Genomic DNA, 17,939 nt, shown 5'->3' with positions numbered 1-17,939 from the left:
TTTTAAATGATGAGATAAACGTATTTTAGAGAAACGTTCAGATTTCCGACTTTTCTCAACGCTCCGGGTTTTTTTCCACTCTAGGCTAGGTGTTACGTATTCTCGCTTTGCCAGACCCTCCTCCAAAGCGCGCTGGAATAGGGTCTGGCTAGTCCACATAGCATTCGGGGATGGGAGGAAAACGTGCTCTGGTTTAATGGCATTTCTTTGAACCAATCACAATCATCACCGGAAAAAGGCAGCAGCAATTCTGAAACATGACGTTGGTTGAAAACAAAGGTTATAATATAATTGCCAAAATTACATCGGCCTTCTGTGATTGGTCATCTGCTCCAACCATGCTTGGGCTGAGACTCAAAAGTTTCACGTAATAAGGTAATGATATTAAATGCTGCCCCAACCTTGGGGGGAAATACAACACAGACTGACACAACCGAGGTATTACAAGGTGAACAGGTGATGGAATATTTGGGCTTTTGGCTCGGCAAACGTCGCTGGGACCTCTCTATCTCACAGCCCCGCTTGGGAACTTCAGGGAGGACCGTGTGCACGTGTTCTTTAAACAAAAGCAGAAAGTAGAGGAAGAAAAGAGTTGTTCCGACTTCTCACCTCTCCCTCACCGCGCGTCTTCTCTGAGGCCGTGAACTTGACAGGTGTGAAATTATACCTCTATCCCTTTTTCTCCTCCTCCTCCTCTTCCCTCCATCATGCTCTCCTGACCTCGACACACACACACACACACACACACACACACACACACACACACACATCTGGCGAATAGTTAGTCAGAGAGGGTGAATACATGTGGGACAGGAAAAACTGTGTTTGAGTATTATGCTCCATATACAGTAAATGGAATAAACACTTTAAAGTTCTTCTTTATGAGTCCATGTATTCTGAATTTACATGGGCACTTTGAGTTGTTCAACATTCTGTAATTGTATTTTGTGTGTGCTGTGTATTGCAACTGTATATTACATATTAGTTACTATGTTCAGTATTTTGTATATGTATTGTAAATGGCATGTAATTAGTCATTGGAAATGAGAGCTTGCTCTCAATTGGCCCTCCCTGACTTAATAAATGTGATATATATATATATATATACACACATTTATATATATATACATTTTTGGTGCCAGAGACCCCTAAGCTGAAAGTGGGACCAAGTAGGAACCCCCTAATACATACAGTATACAATTGGGCAGAATGGATGAAAATAAATTATTTACACATCATGTTTTAACATTAAACATACATGTGGAAAGCACAGTAAATCCTTAAACTTATGACCACCATAGTGGCTACCTTACCTATAGTAAGCTTATATTCAATCTGTAAATACTTATTTTTTTCAGAAATGAAACAATTTATCTTTGCTTTTTTCGTTTTTTTATTGATACTAATGTATATTTTCAGACATATTTTAAATTAAAAAAAAAGAAACTTTAAAAAAAAAGGCCCCCTGCACTAACTCTGAGGACCCCCTTGGGGGTCACGGACCCCCTGTTGAATATCTCTTTTTAAACGTGACCGTTTGTACCGTGCACACTTATAAAACGTACTTGTCATGTCATGATTTTGGGTTTCGGTTGTGTTCTGTTTCCTGTTTTATTTTGAAGTCTGGTTTTCTGTCTTGTCTGTTGTACTTCCTGTGTTTTCCCTCCCTTGTGATTGCCCTGATTTGTTTCACCTGTTGTATCACCTGTCCCTTGTTAGTCCTCAATACCTCTTGTATTTAGTCTCTGTGTCTCCCTTGTCTTTTGTCGGATTATTATTTTCTGTTGCTGAGTCATCTGTTGGATTATTATTTTCTGTTGCTGAGTCATCTGTTTCTGTGGCGTGTGCCTTTTTTTGTACTCTACCCTTTTTTCACCTTGTTCCGGTTTGGATTCCCTGTATCTTTTGTTTTCATTCTGGATCTTGGTTTGCCTGCTGCTCAGGACTCCTTCTGTGGTATGGACTTTGTTTTTGTTTGTTTAATAAATCCTACTCACCTTACTCTTGCCTGCTCTCCGCGTTTGGGTCCAATCCTCGCAGGATTCGTGACATGTCAAGGTGGAAAAAACACCTGAAATTGCAGTTAAAAGCTCCTATATAAAAGACGACCAAAGTGTTTCATCACATTCAAGTCCGTTTTATGCCAATCACGTTTACATCTTGCATCTATACAGTTTCACTTTCCTCTGCTGTGCTCTGCTCCAGGTCTGTCTGGACAACAAACTCAACTCAGCCGTCGCTATTTTCTCCACTTTCCTCTTTTGATTGGCAGTTTACGACCACAGAGCGGAGGCCGTCGGTCTGCTAACATTACTGGATCAAGGAGCGCATCCAAACCTACGTTAACACTTACACGCAACTGCCAGCATGTTTCAGCAAGTACCGGTCAAGTGTGTCTATGTGCGCATTAGGAATTATATTCATGCATGCGTCATTGCATGTTATTATGTGTGATCTGTGTGTGTCACTGTGTGCGTCACCGCATAAAGCGTGTACGTGTGTGTTCCCATTATTGTCTTCCTGTTTTTGTGGAAGCGATGAGGGACTTTTATAGAGGTATTTTAGGTTTGTGGGTGTCTCCCCGTCCAATCATGAGTCAGTAATCTCTCTAAATCGATGCGGAGTCAAAGTTCCTCGCCGTCTTTCCTCTAAAATAAAAACATGCCGCCGCAGAGTTCCACCTTGGCTCTTTCCACTCCTTTCTTCTCATGTTTCTTTTTTTTTTTTTTTCTTCCATTTCTTACAGTCCCTTCTTACTCTCGCTTCTCTGTGGTGTGTGTTTTGAATTCACGCATGTGTGTCTTCCATGTGTCGCACAGCTGCGCCACAACTTCACCGAATCCTTGGCCCTCGCATTTGAGTCTCCAGACATGGATGTGGACCGGCCTTGATGTTGAAGCTTTTGATCCCGCGTTTAGCCGGGTCGCATTGTGGGACACGAGGACAAAGACTTGCAAATGCAATGCAAATCACATGCGCTGGAACCGAGAGACGCGCGTGTCCCATCTGTGATAGGGGTAGCCAGTAACGGGCAGCGGCGCAGGCCAAGGAGGCAGACATTTTCCTTCAACTTCGACAGCGCAGGTGGAATTCCCGACTCATGACGTACTTTTGTTGGCCATGAATGGATTACTGAATAGGCCGACCCAGGCCCATGGTGGAATGAGTGCAAAAATATTCTAGTTAAATAACAGCCGGGGGAGATATAATTATTTATTTTTTCGTCTTTTTTATACTTATTATACTTATTTAATTAAACCGCAGTCTTTTGCGAATTTGATAAGGGCACAAAGCAGCTTCAATTAGATTTTAGTTTGTCGACAGATACTTTGCTAAAACATTAGAGACCTTTTTTTCCCTCTAACGGATGGGATTTAAAATGTTACAAAGTACAATACTTCAAACAAGACATACTTAAGGAAAAGTAAAATAACTGATTTTAAAAAGGTGAAAGCACAGAAAAAAACCTACTCAATTACAGTAACGTGAGTAATTCTGCCATAGTGTCGGGGGCCCTGACTCACAACATGTTGCTAAAAGAGCAGACCAAAAATGATCACAGAGGGACCACTCAATGACCACAGACATACAAAATCACTTCAAACGACCCAAAATGACTACAAAAGGGACACAAAAATGTCTACAAAGATGCAAAAAGACCAGAATGTGACGCTTAATGACCGGCCAAAAACATTCACGTAACGACTGCAGACAAAACAACCACAAAAGAGACACAAAACGGCCGAAGAAACACAAAAAACTTAAAAAGGAATGCAAAGACCACCATGAATAGATGCAAAACTACTTGACAAAAAAAATGACAGAGATGCAAAACAACCAAAAAATAACAAGAAGGTGCAAAACTACTAAAAGTAAGATTAAGAGACTTTATTAATCCCGCAAGGGGAAATTTCATTTATAAAATATAATAATAGACGTAAAATGACCCCAAAGAGACCAAAAACGACCAAATAGAAGTGTAAAACGACTTAATACAAGGATTAAGACTAAATTACCGATGCAAAATGAGAAAAATAGATGAAAAACCATCACAAAATGATCACAAAAGGGATGCAAAATGACTAAGTAGACTCCGACTCTTGAGTTTGGGTGTCATGTTACCATGTAGACAGGGTGGGGGCTTTTACACGTCTGCTTCCAGGTACCCAATGTCTCATCATCCGTCCCATGTCTCTTCCCCCTCCAACGATTTGTTTCTCCCCATCCTTTCTCTCCTTTCACCCCATTTTCCTATTCCCTTTGTTCTTTTTATTTATTTCTCTCTACCCACCGTTCTCCTCTGCCTCTCCCCCATCATCATTCTTTTTCTTCCTGGGTTGTCACGACTTCCTCTCTCTTTCTTCACTACATACCCTTTTCATCCACCTTATTTCTTTCCTCCCTTTCTTTTTTTTTTTTTTCCTTTCTCTCCATCCTTACAGTACAATACCCTGTCTGTGTGACTAAAATAGCAGGCTCAGGTACAGTGCTGCGTTTTCCATATGGCTCCCATTCACTCACTGTGGAGAAAGACTATATTGTAGCATAGCGGGCTGTAAAAACATAACAGGGGTGACTCTTAAAATATAATGAAAACCCTGGTCTTCCATTTACATCGCCTGAAGGGGTCGTTTCATTCGGCTGTTCAAGACAACGACTTGTACCTGAAAGCTTGTAGGTTTTATCCTGGTGACAGCTGGATGTGGACTTCTAATTGAGAGTAGTCCCAGAACAGAGATCTGACCCTGACAGCTCCTCACCCAGGCAGGTATCAACAACACCATTAGAAATTCCCAGAATCTGGGTATTTTGAAATACCCAGAATCTGGGTATTTCTAAGTGGGGTGGCACTGGCGGGGGGGGGACCAATAAGGGGCATTTTATCACAATACAGCAAAAAAAAAAATCTTAAAATCTGCTTTGAAATAGTGGATAGAATAGAACAACACAATGTAATTCTGCTTAATAAAACAAATCACATTCATTATAAATTTCACTTGTTTTCTTCAACAACAAAAAAATTGTAAATACAATACACATTTTCTATAAGCTCAGTCTGCCACTTTAAAAAAATAAAAATAAAATTCCAGTGCTGGTTCCATGGTATCAGAATTTTGGATAGTTCCATAGTCATGGAAACATGAATTGGTCATGTGACAAAGACTGTGAAGATTGGCAGACCAGGCAGCCAAGTGACAGTACTCCGATCCAATGGAAATCACAATTGCCAGATTGACAGCACTCTAGCCCAATGGATTGGGAAAGGGGAGCAATCATATTTCGGGGGGGTGAGCTAAACCAATGATGTGGGGTCAAAACCTTCTATTAATGGTCCCATTACTATGAAACATGTTTTTCAGTGTGCTAAAATAGATGCATAATAAGTCAGTGCAACATATTCCATCATATGCCAAATGGACAGTTTTTGAAGTGGAAAAAGAAATCCAAGCATCCATGAATAAGGAGCATGCAGCGCTCTAATGTGCACAAATCAATGCACGCACCTGCTCGATGGGCTTCAAGAACTGAGACAGAAGCAGAATGTACAAATATGCATTTTCTTACAGCGGAATGTACAGTACAGAGGGTAAGTGTGTGATACTCAGAAGACAAAAGTAAGAAGAGCTGAAGAATCGGGTGATCATTTTCTGGGTCACTACGAGCGACACTTTTCACAATAGAAATCCTCTGTTGTTTTACTGATGATATAAAAGTATTGATTAAAGTAGCTTTAAATACAACTGCATGGCTGATGGTAACAGATGAAAAAAAAATACAGGCCACATATGGACAGACATCCTATGTTTTTATCTTTAGTTCCTTTTTTTTAAATCTTTTTGTTTCGTCATTTCTTTTTTGATGTATTTTAAAATCTCTCTGCAAATCAATGACACAAACAAGCAAACACCGAGACATATAGTAAATGGATAAATCCTTAAAGTACTTTGGAGAACCGCATTCCTCAATTCACTGATTCCTAATGAATACATACACATTTACTGCCGCAGAGACCCAGTTCAGCCCTTCAGCCTGTATAATCATAACAAAATTAACTTGGAAAAATACAAAAACATACACCAGCATTCACTTAAGTAGTGAACTGTACTTTTCAGACAAATTACATTAGTAAAAAACACATTGGTCACACACACACACACAAACGCACTAATATCAGGGGTGATATAACGACTCCCGAGGGCTTTGACCTTTATAAGTGGGATGGAAAACAAGGGCAGCGCTTAGACAACCGCCCAGAAACACACACACACACACTTCCAACTCCATGCTATGATTTATTGTAATAAAAGGGAGGACTGTGGCCTTGGCAGTCTGCGCTCCATTTTTACTAACATGATTTTTTTTCTGCCGTTATTTGTGTTGGTAGTGGAGCAAGACTCACAGAGTGTGTGTGTGTGCGTGCGTGCGTGCGTGTAGCCCTCCAACTAAGGACTTGATAACTTTCCAGCTACTGAAAACATTTATTTATTCTTACCTCCTTTTTATACGAATGGTCTTTAGCAGTCAGTAGGAGTGTGTGTGTGTGTGTGTGTGTGTCCTTGACTTATTTTAAAGACCGTTATTATATTTCATGTAGTTTTTATGTACACATTTTCTGAGGAATGTGAGAGAGGCGAGAAACCGATCATTTATCATTCCCTTTGAGAGAGACAGACTTATAGAACATGACAAATACAACAGAGATAAGCAGATGTATCATCACTAAAGAGCCATTTGAACCAACCAATGTGTGGTCGACTCGCAACTTTGAAGAATATGCACAAATTAGAAAACAGAAGAGTGTCCATTGTAGGTGCTCTCAGACCGCTAGCGGTGTCCTCTGCATCCGAAACGCCACTACAACACTACTCCAGAGACAGTTTAGAAGTGAAACCTTGCAACTTGAGACTAGCGGCAGGTATGGTATGGATTCCAATGTGAGAGGTGAAGTGAACACAGATTATGACCGATTCTTTTGCCACATAGACACCAAAGTAAATACTGGACTCATTCTTCCCACACCACATATCTCCAGAACACTCTGAAACTAAAATGGCATTTTTCAGACGAAAACATCAGGGGGAAAATTTACTTTGTTCGAGACCTGTTTCTGTCTAAGGAACAAACTCTCGCGAGATCTGAAGGCACAGCTAGGCTAACATTAACTTTCACGAACGGCACATATAATTCATTTTCGTAATGCTATGTATGTCTTATCCGTGTAAATCTCTATATATAATGTTAGCAAAGGAAAAAAATAAATACATTATGCAAACATGACACGATGACTCAGTATGACATGATGTGCCCTGCTATGACATGAACTTCCACGACTACCTTCGAAGTCACTGTTCCATTATCTTTATTATAACTATTATTTGCCACTGTTCATCACACCCCCAACCGGCACCGTCAGACACCGCCTACCAAGAGTCTGGGTCTGCCGAGGTTTCTTCCTAAAACTGAGTTTTTCCTCGCCACTGTCGCAACAGCCACTGCTAATGCTTGCTCTTGAGGGAATTACTGTAATTGTTGGGGTTTTGGAAATTATAGAGTGTGGTCTAGACCTACTCTATCTGTGAAGTGTCTCGAGATAACTCTGTTATGATTTGATACTATAAATAAAATTGAATATAATGTTCACTACACTTCACACAAACAAGGGCCTATTTAGGAGACAGGAAGCATGTACCGTTTCATACCGTTGGCGCTATTTTCCAGTCATAGACAATCTTTGAATACTGCCTACGCAGAGAAGTGTGTTATGGGAAACCTTAGGTTGCAGAGGAGCTGAAGTGCACACTTCCCATATCTCAACTACGCGTTATGCCGACCTGAGTGTCAAGCAAGTTGATTGGTCTAACTCCTGTCTGGAGGCGGGTTCAAAACAGAGATGAAAACAAACGTACACATACAAGTATCAAGAAACAGCCATGCCAGCGTATCTGAGCGACCACCTACGTGCCTTCAGCAGACTATAGTAGGTAGTAGTTCACACAGGTAAGACAGTGAGTTCATGGTGAAAAGGCCACTGGCTTTGATCCCCACCATGTGCACAGACCAGGGGTCTCATTTATAAAACTGTGCGTAAGATCCTTACTAAAAAAGTGCTGTACGTACGCCCAAAAGCCAAAAATGGCGTACGGCAAAAAAAAAATGTATACGCACAACTGTAAGCAATGTTCCCTTTATAAATCACAGATTACCCTCAAATGTGCGTACATGGATCAGCCTCTTATCCCGCCCTGTACAAGCCCATTTTTAACCATAAATAGTCAATGCAAAGCACCTCATGAATGCTGATCAGTATGTTAATGACCCTGGCAGTTGTTATTTCGTTACGCCGAATCAGGACGAATGGCGGCGAAAAAGCAAACAAATTCTCAGACGCTCGGGAATTGCTGCAAATAAGAATTACAATTTTGGCCTGTTCTCGCACAGTGTAGGGAAACCTGAGCAATAACTATATTAACAATACCGTCCAAAACAGCAGGCATTACGGACAGCTTCGATATACCAGCCCTATATGATAAGATTTAACACAACTATATATTATATCCAAACAAGCCTTAGTGATAAAGTACATAAATAAAATAAAATACATGTTTAAATTTAAGATTTTACTGATTAATTTGAATATGCATGGTAGAGATTTGAAGGCTAGACCCCCCACACACACACACACACACAAAACTCCTTATTAGTCAGATAATCTCTGTGCTTTACATTACATTTACATTACAGCTGCTTTCAAAACACACACCATCAGGGGGGTAACACTAAATCAACTGGTGGGACTGTGATACACACACACACACACACACACACACACACACACACAACTAACAAAGCCGTAAAATGAGACTCAGGCTCTAATTGGCGGAGGCCTGTGATTGGCCGCTGGACATCTGCCAACAACCAGTGAGAGGCCTAGGTCTGCTCGATCAAAACCATGGCTCCTAAAACAGCAGGAGAGCAGGAGTGTGTTGTTTGTGTTGTGTGTGTGTCGTCATGTCACTATTAAAGCACACAAGAACAAATAGTAACAACACTGACCGAGACACATGCAACTACTGTACCGATGGCTGCATGATTACAGTCTACATTTACCATAAAACCTTGAGGTAATAAAGTATGTAAAACATCCTCTGTGTGTGTGTGTGTGTGTGTCACATGTGTTAGAGTCATAACACTCACAGTAGGAGGTTTCAAAGCAACACTGGTCCTTGTAATGTAACTGCTGCTGCGCTGCATACATGAAATGGTCGACACACCTTCATAATTACACACACACACAGACACACACACACACGTGTAAAGATGAAGGCAAAATGTGAGCATGATTACACATGCAAACACACACATGCTCAAACATGTGTCCATGGATGCTTTGCATGTATAGTTTGGTATAACTCCAGTTTGGTATTTCCACCGTTTCCAGTCAGCCATTGATTCTGCTTGCTTTTTTCACTTATTTTCTTCTGTCCGTTCACGAGAAGAATTCTTAGAATTATCAAGAAGACAAGGCAATGCAACACACACAACACTATTTTGATGCATACTTGCATGATGGAAACCGCACTCCAACACACTTGTATGTGGAAAATAGACGCTAATAAAACACACACACACACACCACACACGCACATGCACGATTAGAGTAGACTAGGCCTATGCTGAAGTAAGGGAAATAGGCTTAATGCTAAGTGGTCGGCAGTGGAAACTGAGCCGAGCTGTGGAACGGAATTAGCACCGATGTATAACTCTATTGTAGCCTTTGAACATGCAAACACACACACACACACACACACACACACACACACACACACACACACACAAACGCACGTCACTAAACGTCAGAAATACACACACAGATGTGAAAGAGATTTGGTGATTAAAAGGTTAAAGTTTGAGAGCAGACACACACACAAATATATACACAACGTCGCCCTTCATTCTGAAACAGGCTGAGAAAACAAGCTCAGTTAAAATGGATTTATTTTATGAAATCTAATAATCGCAGCAATAAAAACATATTGGAATAATGTTTTGGCCGTTTCCTCTCTGACGTCTAAACTCCCTTTTCCTGCTCGCATTTACAGAGGTGAGTGAAAGGATATGAGACTGTGTGTGTGGGTATTGTGCGTATTTATATTGTGTGTTGTTGTGTTTGTGTTTGTGTGTTTTTGTTGTGTGTGTGTGTGTGTGTGTGTGTGTGTGTGTGTAGCATTACCTCCAGGATGCAAAGAAAGAACGAAAGAAAAAAAAAAGAACGTTACATTCAAATAAAAAGGATTTAACCCAACAGGATATTACATCATGAAGCTGGCCGGCATCCCAGCCGTTTGATTGGTCGTTTTCATCATTCTGAACCAAACATGTAGTCTACACTGATTTAAATTTTACTGCACGGCTATAAGCTCCGGCTTTAGGAATTACACATAAACTGGACATTTAATTAAAAGAAATACAACTGGAACGACGGAGGGAACGAGGGAAAAGTTAGAAAGGAAAGAAAGACCAATAAAATTAGCAAGGAGCATGGCGAGGAGGGCTTAGAGCAGGAAAGTTAAATAAAAAAAAAAAAATAACATATTAAAGTAAAGCAGACTGGAGTCAGTGAAGTGAGGGAATAAAGTTTGAAAAAAAAAAAAAAAATATATATATATATATATATATATATACGAACCAAAAGAGTTAATAAAGGATTGAAGTAAATGGATTTGGAATAGTTTTTGGCTGGAAAAGGTTTTCCAGCTTTGTTTTTTTTCCCCTCTCTTTCCGAAGCCCAGTCGACATTCCACAGGCTTCTAAAGTTTCAGGACAAGGTAGGAGATGACACACACACGCACACGCACACGCACGGTAGCTAACCACATCATGAGCGGATGAAAATATTAAGACGAGGCTCGTCTCTCCTTGTTGGCATCAGTTCTCCCCAGACAGAAACCAATTAGAGAGTTATAGATCCCCGAATCAGGGCGCATCTCACACAGAATAGTGCAATCATGCTTATAGTGTATAAACTCATACTAATACATGCAGACATGTTACAGAAAAACCTCTCTCTCTCTCTCTCTCTCTCTCCTTCTCTACCAGTCATGGTGGTCCAGGGCTGCTGGCATGGAGCCGTATCAATAAAGGTTGTTACATTGAGGAGTCTGGAAGGGTTTAATGTTGCGAGATATGAAAAGGTAGATGTTTTATATTATATTTTGAAGGCAGGGTGGCCCGCTGTCTGCAGAGACCGTCCTGGGCCGCTGACAGACCGCTCTCGTGAAATCTCGCCAAAAGGTGGAAATAACGGGAGTGCGAGATGGAAAAGAAAAGGGTTTCAAATTTCATACAGAATATATAAATTGGGTAGCAGAAGCAGGGTTTATGCGGGTTTCACCAAGTCAAATTTAAGACTTTTTTTTTAAAGACCTTTATGAATGAAATTTAAGACCTATATCACAGAAACTCGCGGCAATAACAGGGAAGCTGATTGGCTTCAATATAAGTTGCATGTTGGTCTCATTTGTTGTCGTAATTCAGCGGAATTATATTTGGACTAGTGAAAGAAATAACTAAAACACCACGAAATAATATAAAAAAAAGAGCATTAGAGGTAGCTTCTGAAAGATTGGACAGATAGTCTAGCTAGCTGTCTGGATTTACCCTGCAGAGATCTGAGGAGCAGTTAACCATAGTCTTCATAAATCCACCGGAGGTTAGAATGCCAACACAAAGTAATGTAAAAAGGACCTGAGCATGTGTGTGTGTGTGTGTGTGTCTGTCAGCCTTGTGTATAGTGTGTAATAACAACAGAGTGTAAATTGTAATTCCCCCACTGAGGATTAATAAAAGTATGAATTAAATGATATGCAAAGAAAGCGGTAAGGAAACGGACATCGGCGAAAAGACATGCTTCGGCGGAATTTCCTGCGACACAGCAGCAATCCCGGAAGTGGAACGTCGTGGACATAGACTACCTTGAAAGAAGAGTACAACATTTCAGAAAGACAAGAGTCAAGTCTGTACGCTAAATATGAAGCTACCCTCAGCAGCCCGCTAACTTAGCTTAGCATAAAGACAGGAAACAGCTTGCCTGCGTGGCAGGTCAGGTAAGAATTTACAGCTCTGTAGAATGTCCAATGCAAAATAATCGCCTGTGAATATTTTGCATCAAAACTATTCACACAGGCACATTTTCGGACATTTCGCGCCCGGTGTCCCGAACATGGGGAAAAAAACCTCCAAAAGATCGCCACTTATTGTTGACATGCACGAATGAAACAAAACATCCCCGGTGTGTAAAGGCCTTTACACAGTGAGGTTAAACTGCCTCTTTATTAAGGTAAAAAACATTGTTACTTAGGAAACAAAAATCCTTTAAGTCCTGTTATTGTTTCTATACATTGACCTGGCCCTCCCACCCAACTCTGGACCAGGTTTTGGACTGAACTTGACTTGGTCTTGGAACTGAGCTGGACTAAGGTGGTCGGGACTGGCAGCTATTTACGACAAGTCCATGTTTTCCTCAGAAGTGACCCCAACGCAAACTCTTCTCTGCCAAACAGCGCCACAGCTGAGCTTGTTATGGATTTTTAAAGCATGGACGAGGACGCAACAGTGATGAAGAGTTCAGGGACCAACAAGCTTTCTGCTCTCATACGAGACAATGAACAATGAGCTGCTCTCAACAACAACAAAAAACCCACTTCTGTGTGCACTTAGATTTACAGAGCAATCATCACAGTATGAAACTAACTTTACTATCTGGGATGTTGTGCAACTGTGACCACCAGAAAGCACAATGTAAATTAAAGCAAAAAAAGCACACAATCAGCGGGCACACAAGGAGGCATATAAACACAAAGAAACATATTCAAAAATACAAAAAGCAATGTGGGTTGGGGTAACACTGCGTACACTAGGGCTGCACGATATGAGGCAAATATCTAATGGCTATTATTTTGACTGATATTGCGTTGGATGATTCACGACATTGGAGGGAATGATCATTTTTCTATCAATATTCTCATTTTCATTGAAAAATATCAAAATTAAAATGATTATAGTGTGATTTTTGGGAGGATCAAAACAAAGATATTTTCTTAAGTCTGTAGGATACGATTTGTAGGCCCGGGACGTCTCTGCAGCACCACAATACTTAATTCAGAATGGTTCGACACATACAGTATTTTGCCTTTAAGAAATATTGCGCCCCTCCCCCCCTTCTATTCCCTGCGATATGGATATTGTACTAGTCCGTATTGCGATTTCGATATAATAGCGATTAATTGTGCAGCCCTAACGTATACATAAGCAAATACAGGCAAACATATGCAAAACACAGACCATCCTCTCCGAAAAAAACGGCCGTATAGGTTGATTGTGCAAGCAGCTTATAACTACCCATTTTTATGTTTGTTGTAAGGCGGTGACCTCTAGTGGCCGTACAAATTATCGCAGGAGGATACCAAGGAACAAACGAGGAAGTCAGGTGACGTATCCCGTGTGAAACCAAAAGTCAAAGATGACTTTTACTTTGTCACGGACGTAGTTACGTCTGAAGTAGTTACTTCCGCAACTCAACGTAATTACGTCCATGACCAATTCCTGATGTTTTCCCTAATCAACTAGTTCCGTTTCACCATGTTAACTACCAGTTTAAAAAAAAACTGCCACCATTCCGTTAAATAGAAAGGTCACGTGATCAATACTGCCGCCGTGGTCACGTGTTTTAAACTTGCCACGTGCAGCCATTTCACAAGATTAAATAGAACGGTCATATATGTGGTTTTGGGAGTCATTGGAAATCAACCTGGTGTGTTGTTTAGGTAGTTTTGAGGACATGTTGGCAAAACAATACAGGCACAATCGTATGCAAAAACGCTGGCATGCATGCTTGCAAAACCACGCGCGCAATTTCAAAAGTACACACGGAAAAAACAAAACAGAGAGAATTAGTGTAGTTTTGTACTACATTAAGGACAAAAAACCTTCCACAACATCTCCAACAGATTGCCACAGCCATTAAAGCACACACTTCATTTCACTTCATCACCGTTTTTTACTGTCAGCCTCAAAGGTCGTTAAGGGCTGCGTTTAACGAGCAAGCAAAAACAAATACACCCCTTCTTCCTTAACGAGACAAAATAAAAGACCCTCCTATACGGTCTAAAATCTTATTAGCACTGATGCTAATTTGCAATCATAACGTCCCACTGTTTTGTTAAAATCTCTGCATGAGCCGGTGTGTAAGTGTGATAAAGGCCACACACACTTGAACGAACACACACACACACACACACACACACACACACACACACCCCAAAACAATAGAAGTCAAGCAATACCAGGCTGAACAATGGCGGGCATTGTTTTGTTGGGACTTTAGGGGGGGTGGGGGCTGTGAGACAGGACAAAGTTACAGCTCCCACACTGCACAACACACACAAACACACACACACACACACACACACACACACACACACACACACACACACAACACACACACACTCACGTACAGCAATGGAGGTGCTGAGGCCTGATGTGTTCAGCAAAACAGGGGCGTTTCTGTCTCCTTGACCTGTTTAACTTCCTGTCCCGCACAGGAAATGGACACGCGGTTTGAGTGTTAGATGTCAGGAGCCTCTCCTTGACATTTAGGGACCGTGTGTGTGTGTGTGTGTGTGTGTGTGCGTGTGTGTGAATGACATCCGTCAAAGACCTTGAAGACGTGTGAGGGTGCCTGTGTTTTCACACTTACTGTTCTTGACAATGTCCAAGCCGTTTCCTTTAGAAGTCCCTTCAGAATAAGTCTGGATGTCCGTTCTTTCACTCTCACGCTCCTCTTCCTCCTCCAGCTCGGCTCTCCTCCCTCGTAACTTTTGGGAGGCTGTTTGAACTCGCGAAGGTCAGGACATCTAAGGTACAGGGGGACAGAGGATTTAGAGAAAAGGTATCTGGGGAAAATTCAGGAATGTGTTTTGACAGTTTTCAGAGGTCAGAAGTCAGTTTTTGGCACAATGTGAAATGTATCCTACACATGGAGCACAGAAGAAATCAATATATAAAAAGGTAAAATACATTTACCATCAACTCTAAAGAGCATTCACTTATTAAACTTTTATTTAACAGAGTACTCTCTTAAACGTAATATTATGACCTGGTGAACACCATAGACTGTATTTAAAGATGGAGGGCTTGACAGCACCCCAAAAGTGAAGCCAAAACATCTTGATCGCCCCCTGGTGGCAGGCTGCAGTACAGATCATAAATCCCACCCCCTCCATGTTAGCGGATGGGAAATGCCAATACCCAGTACCCTCATGTGAGGAAGGCCCAAAAAGATGCTAGAATGAAAAGCTGTGGATGCAGGGATGGGCCCATAAATAATGCCTTTCTACAGGGCCTAGAATGTTGTGCTAAATCAACAAAAAAAAAACTCAAAGTACACCTCAAATAAACGTTTCAAAAGATGGTGAACATTTTTTGGTAGTTGTGATCACACTGATGTTTGTATAAGTGTTCATTTTTCTGATAAGTTTGGTTTTAAAGGTCCCATGACATGGTGCTCTTTGGATGCTTTAATATAGACCTTAGTGGTCCCCTAATACTGTATCTGAAGTCTCTTTTATATAGACCTTAGTGGTCCCCTAATACTGTATCTGAAGTCTCTTTTATATAGACCTTAGTGGTCCCCTAATACTGTATCTGAAGTCTCTTTTATATAGACCTTAGTGGTCCCCTAATACTGTATCTGAAGTCTCTTTTATATAGACCTTAGTGGTCCCCTAATACTGTATCTGAAGTCTCTTTTATATAGACCTTAGTGGTCCCCTAATCGTGTATCTGAAGTCTCTTTTATATAGACCTTAGTGGTCCCCTAATACTGTATCTGAAGTCTCTTTTATATAGGCCTTAGTGGTCCCCTAATACTGTATCTGAAGTCTCTTTTATATAGGCCTTAGTGGTCCCCTAATACTGTATCTGAAGTCTCTTTTATATAGACCTTAGTGGTCCCCTAATACTGTATCTGAAGTCTCTTTTTATATAGACCTTAGTGGTCCCCTAATACTGTATCTGAAGTCTCTTTAATATAGACCTTAGTGGTCCCCTAATACTGTATCTGAAGTCTCTTTTATATAGACCTTAGTGGTCCCCTAATACTGTATCTGAAGTCTCTTTTATATAGACCTTAGTGGTCCCCTTAATACTGTAATCTCTGAAGTCTCATTTATATACACCTTAGTGGCCTATAATACTGTATCTGAAGTCTCTTTTATATAGACCTTAGTGGTCCCCTAATACTGTATCTGAAGTCTCTTTTATATAGACCTTAGTGGTCCCCTAATACTGTATCTGAAGTCTCTTTTATATAGACCTTAGTGGTCCCCTAATACTGTACCTGAAGTCTCTTTTATATTCTATTCTATTTAAATTCAGCCTTGGTGCAGAATTACAGCCAATAGAGCCAGTCCCACAATGAGCTTTCCTTAGGATGTGCCATTTCTGTGTCTGTAGCTATTGAAGAGGAGGGGGGCAAGGTGGAGGGTGGTGGTGTGGCCTTGACCAACTGCCACTTTGCTCGTTTGAAATCCATGATGTCTCTCTCTCATGGGTGGGCCAAATTCTCTGTGTGGGCAAAGCAGAGAAAGGGGAGGTAACCTTGCTCCTTATGACCTCATAAGGAGAAGATTCCAGATCGGCCCATCTGAGCTTTCATTTTCTCAAAGGCAGAGCAGGATACCCAGGGCTCGGTTTACACCTATCACCATTTCTAGCCACTGGGGGACCATAGGCAGGATGGGGGAACGCATATTAATGTTAAAAAAAACTCATAAAGTAAAATGTTCATGCCATTGGACCTTTAAATAGTTATCTGATGCTATAAAAACGATGTGTGACATCATGATTGATGGCTGTGATTGACAGAATAGTTTTTTTTTTGTTTTTTTTTTAATCACCCTGAATTTATATTTTATTTGAGCCTTCCCTTGGAAGATAGTTAACTGTTTCCGATGCCAAAAAAGACTGTTCTAATGCACCTGTCCTGTCTCTGTATCAGGGTTGTATGAGGGAAATATTATTAATGCTGGGGAGGCCCTCGCTTGTTTCTAAAACTGAAACATAAGGTGTAAAGGGGAGGTATGATTTTGTTGACCTTATATCCCCTTACAATGGATTTACTTATGACTCCATATCACACTTTCTATCTGTCTATGAATCATAAAGTGAGTTTATCTTGAGCCCCTAAAAAAATGTAGTCCAGTCATATATATATATATATATATATATATATATATATTATTATTATTATTTTTTTTTTTTTTCTTCCAAATCAAAATCAATGCGGATAAAGCTGTAAGGTTTCATCACCTGTCAAGAACCAGAGTTAAAAAATTACATTTTTAATCTCTACATGGAACTGCTTGAAATTGAAATGAGCTGGCTGTTCCAAGTACAGCTGCTTCAGGTTAAATGAACAAGTAGTTTCACAAAGCTGACCAGTTTGTCCAAAAGGGATTCATGAACGAATGTTAGTTTGAAATGCACAAGATACCTACAGTTGGTGCAGATGGGAGCTGATTTGCAACAGGCAAGCACAAGCAGACCAAACATCTCTGCAGCAAGGCCAAGGCAGGAGAACAGCTTCCTGCTTCCAAGGCACATGACTGGAAATGTGTCACATGACAGGGAGCCAATTAGGATTCAACTCTCCCAATGAGACGTGCTGCTTTCACGTGGTGTCAGAATAATCAGAACTTTTTGTATTCCCAAATGGTAAAATTCACGTGACCAACAACTCAAAAAAAGTCAACAAAATGTTTGGTACGCGACTTGCAGAGTTAACATCATTCATCTTTTCACTCAGAAATGTTGCTTTTTATAATGTTGTACTTGCTCCAATGATTGTTTAGAACTGACAAAGGCCTTAATCAAAGTTATTT

At 40.7% G+C, this 17,939-nt stretch overlaps 1 long non-coding RNA gene across 1 annotated transcript in view; it reads right to left on the bottom strand.

Annotated features, from left to right (window-relative positions):
• The window catches only part of LOC120573697, a 219,378-nt gene extending 201,763 nt beyond the window's left edge, over positions 1–17,615 (bottom strand). Inside the window, exons 1-2 of the long non-coding RNA XR_005641750.1 lie at positions 17,556–17,615; positions 14,756–14,912 (exon numbers count right to left, since the gene is read on the bottom strand). This is a non-coding gene — a long non-coding RNA (uncharacterized LOC120573697). The remainder of the gene's footprint in view (positions 1–14,755; positions 14,913–17,555) is intronic.
• Between the last annotated feature and the right edge of the window lie 324 nt (positions 17,616–17,939).

This window comes from Perca fluviatilis, chromosome 14, assembly GCF_010015445.1.
Source record: "Perca fluviatilis chromosome 14, GENO_Pfluv_1.0, whole genome shotgun sequence".
Classification (NCBI taxonomy): Eukaryota; Metazoa; Chordata; class Actinopteri; order Perciformes; family Percidae; genus Perca; species Perca fluviatilis.
Note: the sequence above shows the minus strand (reverse complement) of the source record. Positions and strands in the feature narration are given on the sequence as shown.